The sequence below is a fragment of the Mesoplodon bidens genome (genome assembly GCF_964165515.1).
Source record: "Mesoplodon bidens genome assembly, chromosome: 3".
In the NCBI taxonomy this organism is placed as follows: Eukaryota; Metazoa; Chordata; class Mammalia; order Artiodactyla; family Ziphiidae; genus Mesoplodon; species Mesoplodon bidens.
In genome coordinates, this window is record NC_138178.1 from 27,208,311 (window position 1) to 27,216,214 (window position 7,904).

The following is a 7,904-nucleotide window of genomic DNA, read 5'->3' on the forward strand; positions in this document are numbered from 1 at the left end:
TTCCTTCTTTCCTACCTTAAGGGCTTCCTGTCTCCCCCAGTCCAGTCCTGCACAGGAAGATGAGCTGAACACCCAGCACCCATCCTCACTTGGCCAGGCTGAAGAAATGCCTAGGATCCAAGCACGTTCTCGTTCTCTTTTCCCTTCCTTCCTTCCATAAACGGGAAATGCACATAATTTAAAAATCAATGACAGAAAGGCTCAGAGTTTTAAACCGCCACTGTTACACTCCTCCCCCCAATCCTCTTTTCCAGAGCCAGTGTCTTATCCACTCTGCTAGGTGCTCCTGCTGGAATTCATCTCCTTAATTGTAAACAGCAGGCTTATGTCCCTGCATCTCGGCTTATTAGTTTCAGATTCTCTTTAGGTTGTGCTCCTGTTCTGCTGGATGAGGAAGCCGCCCTCTTAAATCCTACCAGCTCTCTCGTTTAGTCACATGGACGGCGTTCACATCCATGTGAGACAAGCTCATAACAGAAATGGATGCTATTGTAACTGTGTAAGCATTTTTCTTCATAAGTCCAAGTCGTGTACCCTAACGTCCAGAACTCGGGATCTGGCCTGTCAGTCAGGCTCAGAGCTGCCTCTGTGCTGGAGGAAGCTGGGGTTGAAGAACGTTGGCATCTGTCCCTTTTTATCAACTTTACTGGGATATAGTTGACAAATAGGAATCATATATATTTAAGGGGGCCCTTTTGATGTTTTATATAACACATCTGCCACCTCACATAATTACCTTGTGTGTGTGTGTGTGGTGAGAACACTTCAGATCTACCCCTTAACAAATTTCAAGTACACACTGCAACATTGTGAGCTGTGGTCACCGAGTTGTTGTATTAGATCCCAGAGCTTACTCATCCTGCAGAGCTGAGGCTGTGCACCCCGGGCCAGGATGTGGAGGAAGCGGAGCCCTTATACGCTGCTTACAGCAATGCAAAATGGTGACGCTCTTTGGAAATTGGTCTGGCAGTTCCTCAAATGATTAACCAGTTATCATATGACCCAGAGATTCTACCTCCTGTCAAGAGGAAGTGAAAGCACATATCCGCACGGAACTTGCATGTGAGTGCTCACAGCAGCATTACTCCTAACAGACAAGAGCGGAAGCAACCCAAGTGCCATCAGTGGATGAACAGAGAAGCAAAAGATGGTGAATATTATTCATCCACTGAAAGGAATACAGCACTGTTCTGACACATGCTACACTGTGGATGAACCTTGAAAACATGCTCAGTGAAAGAAACCAGCCACAAAAGACCACGTGCAATATGATTCCATTCACGTGAAAATCCAGAGTAGAGAACTCTGTAGAGAAGATCAATCTGTAGTGGTTGTTTGGGGCTGTGGTTTGGAGGAAAGAGGGGGAATGGGGGCTGGTAGCTGAAGGGTCCTGGGTTTCTTTCTGAAGTGACAAAATGTTCTAAAGTTGTAGTGATGGTAACACATATCTGTGAATACACCAACAGCCATTGAATTGTGTACTTTAAATGAGTGCATTTCATGGTATTTGAGTTATGTTTTCATGAAGCTGATTTATTTAAAACAAAGGAGAATGTTGGGGGTTCCCTGGCTCCGTGCCGGGAGACCGTGGACTGCGTCTGCGCCATGGAGGGGGCATGGGCAGGGCAGGATGGACCTTGGGAGGATTGCTGCTGAGAGCAGCGGTTTAGTGATATCCCTCCTTCACGCTGCAGACCCCAGGGCAGCTGTGGGCTGCAGAGGTGGGAGCGGGGACCCCAAGGCGGTCTGTTCCTTGGACGTTCTTGTTTCCGTGAGCTGGCATTCCCCTTGGATATAAAGGACCACATCACAGATGGCACTTGGGTCTCAAAAGCACCTCAACCCCTGGCCTTTCTTTCTGATTTTAAAGTTTATACAGGGACTAGGGGAAATTTGCTTCCTTTCTTGCTCTCTGCTTTTCTCAACTGAACCTTTTATTGCATGCCCCACCAGGGAGTTGTCACAAGTCATGTCGCTGAGGTGTCTTAGGATGAAAAAGGAATTCTTTTTTTTTAATTAATTAATTTATTTCACCTGCACCAGGTCTTAGTTGCAGCATGCAGGATCTTTTTAGTTGCAGCATGTGGGATCTTTTTAGTTGCAGCATGGGGACTTCTTAGTTGAAGAAAAAGGAATTCTTGTTAAGTGTACATCGCATGGCTGGTTCTTTCAGATTCTTTAGCGAGGGACTCAACATAAAAAGAACAGACTTCCGTGAGACTTCTGATATTACAAAAACACTCATCTGTGTTTTGTTCGTGGGACTAGGGCTAGTGATTGAAGTCCTGTTCCCCTCATTAACCGCATCCTGATGGAGGCTCCAGTGTGATTTAAGGTATCCTTATCTTTCAAATTAGCTCATCATGAGTGGTAGGGAGGCTCATACATCTCCCTTGTTCGGACAAGGCATTTGAGGATGGATGCCGCATTCTGTGAAAGATGCCCACACCAGGGAGAATAGAAGACAGACACCCAGGTTTTTAAGAATGTCGGGGTGCAGTTCTGAAGAGGAGGGGTGTCTCATCTCTCCTTAAAGACAGAGCACTGCCCCTCACAGCTGCCTCAGGGAGCGTTCCCATCCCCTGGTCCTCACTGTGCAGGGGCTGCGGAGAGCAGCTCTCTGGTGACCACGAGCAGCCACCTTTCCCACAGATGGGCACATTTGGAATCGAATGACCTTGCTGCCATTGGACACTCAGATACTTCATGAGCTGGACAAATAAAATGCAAAGGGCTCAAAGACTCCTTCCGTTTTCTTCATGAACTTTGGAAAACGCTGTTTGAAAGTGTTCAGTTCCGCTGATATTTCTGGGGAATAAGTGAGACTGCGCGTCCCTGGCTGCCTGAGCGAGGGTCTTATCGCCTTGGATGTCTTTTAACAGCCCCAGCTCCACCCTTTCCTCATGAAAAGGACAGAAGGACACTAGTGTTGAGTCCAATCCCCTCGACATCACATTTCGCTTCCTGGAGTTCATAAGGGACCGTCCCAAAGGCTTGGAATGATGTTATTTCTGAGAATTGTTTCTTCATCTGACAGGTCCCCTCCATCTACATGTTCTTTTATATGAAAACTGGAACGGACGTGTCTCCTTAGTTGGACCATAAAAAAAAGGCCAAGCTATCAGACACCCGTTCCTGCAAGGTCCTGCGTGCAGAGTCCTCCATCCCCTGGCGTCCATGGGACCCTGGAAATAGTGGGGCTGCTGTTCTGTGTTTTCAGAGACTTGCAGGGTCACTGCTATAATGTGGGGACATTTGTGTGGGTTGTGGCTGCTCTTTCCTTTGTGACCAATTTTTGGGGTAGAAAACTTGACTTTGTCATTAACTGCTGTACACTGAATACTTGTGTCTCCCCAAAATTCATATGGTGAAACCTAACCCCCAATGTGACTGTGTCAGGAAGTGGGGCCTCTGGGAGTTGATGAGGTCATGAGGGTGGAGCCCCCAGGATGGGATCAGTGTCCTTATAAAAGAGACCCCAGAGAGCCTCCAGCCCTCCCTCCAGGTGAGGACAGTGTGTGAAGACACTGTGGACCAGGAAGTGTGCTCTCACCAGACACTAAATCTGTCGGTGCCTGATCCTGGACGTCCAGCTTCCAGTAAGAAATGAATGTCTGTTATACTTGAGCCCCCAGTCTGCAGTGTTCTGTTATAGCAGCCTAAACGGACTTAAGACAACAACTCAGAACCAGTTAGGGATTCAGAAGGATTATCTGGTAAGGACTTAAAAGGACAACACATAAAACCATGTCCTCTCGGGCTTCCCTGGTGGCGCAGTGGTTGAGAGTCCGCCTGCCGATGCAGGGGACACGGGTTCGTGCCCCGGTCCGGGAAGATCCCACGTGCCACAGAGCGGCTGGGCCCGTGAGCCATGGCCGCTGAGCCTGCGCGTCCGGAGCCTGTGCTCCGCAACAGGAGAGGCCACAACAGTGAGAGGCCCGCGTACCGCAAAAAAAAAAAAAAAAATGTCCTCTGAAATCCACTGTGGCTTGTCTATTTCGTAAGCAGAACCCGAGTTTTGTTTCTTAATTGCTGCCATTGGCTCTTCAGGCCTGCTTCTAACTTTCTGTCTACTATGATCCAAAGCAGCAAGAAAGATGTTACCATGAAAAAATTGTTTTCTGATTTTTTTTGTATCGTAGGTAAGAGAATTGCTTTTCCTTTTTCTCATTTGCAATGTTCCAGAGGAAAACTAAGCAGAGCAAAAGAGTATCCAAAAGCAATCTCTCCGTTTGCTGTCACCCACCTTCACTCTGGGCATGCTGCTGTAGCAGGACTGTCACTGGTGTGCGTTTCTCCTCCTGGCTGTTGGTGTCTCCCCGGCAGCCAGATGCCTGACCTGGGGAGGCCAGTTGCTGTGTCCCTCCTGGTGGGGACAGCAAGAGGCACCCTGGAGCCCAGGGCCCAGGAGGGCACGATTATAGCACTGGTGTCTCTGCGCCCCAGGCTCCCTGCCTGCTCGGCGGCTTTCCTTTCTCCTGATTCCTATAAACTAGTCGTCCCCTCACTGGGGAGAAGGGGGAAGTAGATGAGAAAGAAATCTCACCGGCCACGACCTCACGTGGTGGCTGGAGGCTCGCCAGCCCCCGGACCCCCGTTCCCTGGAGCTGACACACTGGCCGTGCGGTCCTCTGTAACGAGTGTTCACAGCACCCAGAACCTGTGTATTTCTTTTCACTCTCGTGCGAAGTGTAAACACCATGTAGAATGCATTCGGTAGATCAAGACTAGAAGTGAGTTTCTTCTGCAATATTTTCCTTTTAAAAGAAATATAGCACAGACATCATTGATGAGGAAGCTTTTGAGGACAGACCAAGGCTATTCCTTCTTAAATTCTCTCTCCCCAGCCTGCAGAACAGATTGCCAAGCCAGCTGTTTACGTGAAATCGAGGTTATTCCCTGCCAGCACCTAGGAGCAAAGGGAGAGGATTTTTTTAAGAAGTAGAAGACACCCAATTTCAGAAGATTTTGCTGAGTAATTTTCTCATGACTTCATTCAGGCTGCTTGCCTGATCCAGAAACAGGTTTCTAAACTGGAAAAGGGGGCGTTGAAAGGATGACAGCCACAGCATGTGTTCCCCGGGAGCATTTTGTAATGACGGTCATTTCAAAGGTCTCTGCTCCAGTGAAGGCACCTCGAACCCAAACCCTCTGCCCTTCGAGTCCTCAGACGTGAGAGTGCTGCAGGCAGCAGCCTGCTCCCACCTGTTCAATGTGAATAAGAGGCTGATGTGTACCAGGAAGAGCGCATGAGACGGCTCTCCCCAGACAGCAGAGCAGAAAAGCAGCGGATTGTTATTTATGTTGCTGCTGTTCACACTTGCTCCATGCTTGTGGTTGATCGCATAGAAACAACCCATCATTTCCCATGGAAGCTTATGAAAATCATTCCTCTATACCAAAGTTACTTGAAAATAATCCACCCTTTCTGACTTACTTCACTCTGTATGACAGGCTCTAGGTCCACCCACCTCACTACAAATAACTCAATTTCGTTTCTTTTTATGGCTGAGTAATATTCCATTGTATATATGTGCCACATCTTCTTTATCCATTCATCTGTTGATGGACACTTAGGTTGCCACCTAGAGGGGTGGGATAAGGAGGGTGGGAGGGAGACACAAGAGGCAGGGGATATGGGGATATATGTATACGTATGGCTGATTCACTTTGTTATACAGCAGAAACTAACACAACACTGTAAAGCAATTATACTCCAATGAAGACGTTAAGAAAATAATAATAATCCACCCACCCCCACTGCTGCACCCCGACACACACACATCCAGAAGGTGACAGAGAGCCTTGGATGGACAGGGCTGGTGTCCTCCTTACTCCAAATCATGCTGTAACTTGAGGTGCTCAAGTTTTCTCAGTGGGTGCTCTCAATCCATGCACAGTGTTGATCTTGGAAGTTTCTCGCAACAGTGAAGAGACGTCAGCCTGGAGATAGCTCTGTGCATCTTTGGGCAAAACATCCTCCTGGGATCTCGGCTTCCTCGTCTACAAATTGGGACTTTGTAAGACCGGCGCCGCTTACCTGCAGGAGTTCTCTTGGAGATTCAATGAAATAATGGTTTCAAAATTTCTGAGGTAACTTATAAATTGTATTCAAATATTGTAAGGTTTACTTTATTTTGCATCAAATGAAACAGGAGTATCTTATGTATTTGACACTCCATGTACTAGGGCATTAAAATAACTTACATTAAAAGAATTGATCTGGTTACTTTTATTTCCCATCTAAATAGTGGTTGTTTCTTTGCCAGTTAATGTGAGATAAAAATGTGCAACTTATTTCTCTTCACTTAGCAATAATAATGACAACTTATACTTTGTTATTACACTTAGAAGCAGTAACAGTATACTTATACTAATGGGCAGTGTTGGTGACAGCTTACATGTGTGAGGGCTTTCTACTTGCTCGACACTGTTCTAAGCATAACACATACTCCCTCTTAATCCTCCCAAATGCCTTATGAGATGGGTACCATTCTCCTGTCTTACAGCTGAGGATACTGGGGCACGGGGAATTGAACCAGCTTATTTATGGTTGCACAGCTGGTAGTGACAAGGCCAGGACATAAACGTCCAGGCAGTCAAATTCTCGAATCTGCATTCTTCACCAGATGTCACACAGACCCACCGTTTTCTATATTTTCAAGGAAAGTCAAGTTTGTATTGTTGGGTACGGAAATTTCCAAACTGCCTTGTAGTAACCTGGATTCATTCATCCCTTATGACACATCATCAAAAGAAAAGCAGATAATTATACTCTCTTTTAGAAAAGGAAAAAAAAAACATTAAAAAAAATGAAGTCATTTGTCCACAATAATAACTCTGGGATTAAAAGTTGTGGTCTCTGGTGCTTTGTTTGTTGACTGTTTCAATGGCCACTGAACTGGTCGATTATGGGCCATTTTATTCTAAGGCCAGACAGAGGATGAGGACTTCAGATGCGGGGCCCCTGGGGGGCGCCAGCTGCCCTGTTTTCTGCTCAGACGGTGACTCCCAGCTGTGGGACTGCCTCAGTTGGCTCCTAGTCGGGAAGTCTGGCCTTTGGAGGAGGGAGAGGATGAAAACAGGAGGTGAGGGGGCTTGCACAGCTGTTGAAAAGACCGTCCTGGGGGTCCAGGAAGGCCCTTCAGGACTCTGAGAATCCAAAGGCCATAGGGACGTTTGTTCACGTTCAGAGACACGCCCGTGGCCTTGAGCTCCCCCTGCTGGAGCTCGTACCTGCCCAGCCGCCCTTTCTCCGGTCTGGAGGGAATGCGGTGGTTGGCGAAGGGTCTTGGGAAGGAGGACTCCAGTTCTCGTCCTTACCTTCGGGCAGGAGTGTACAGGGTGGGGTGACGCGGCGTCGGTGCTAACAAGGGGTAGCCGACACGATGGATAGAGGTGTGCAAAGGGGACTCTGGGCCTCAGGCCCGGAAGCTGATGGCAGAGAGGTCGCGGGAGGGAGATTGTCACCCCCTGGGGTCTCCGTCACCAGCACATGAGGAGCCAGAGGAAACAAGACTGCCTGGAGGCCAGGGTGGGGCAGAGGGACGCAGCGGCAGGTGGGCACAGCTGGGTGGAGGGTTTTGCTCTGACTGAGGGGCAGGCATGGAAGGGATTTGAGCAGAGAAATGAGGGAACCTGACGGATCATGTGAAGGGATCAGCGGACCCAGCGCAACAGGAGGGTGGGGAGGCTGTCGGGAGGGTGGAAATGATGGCTGGACCCCAGCGGGGGACGACCTAACCTTGGTGAGTTCTGAAGGCTGTGGGGGACGAGTTGGGGATGGCCTCGACATGGGTGTGAAAGCGAGCAGTTGAGGCTGACCCACCAGGCAGCCTGGCCTCCTGGGCAGGGACCAGCAGCCACGTGATCAGAAGGGCCTGCGCTTCGCTTCATGCTCCGCT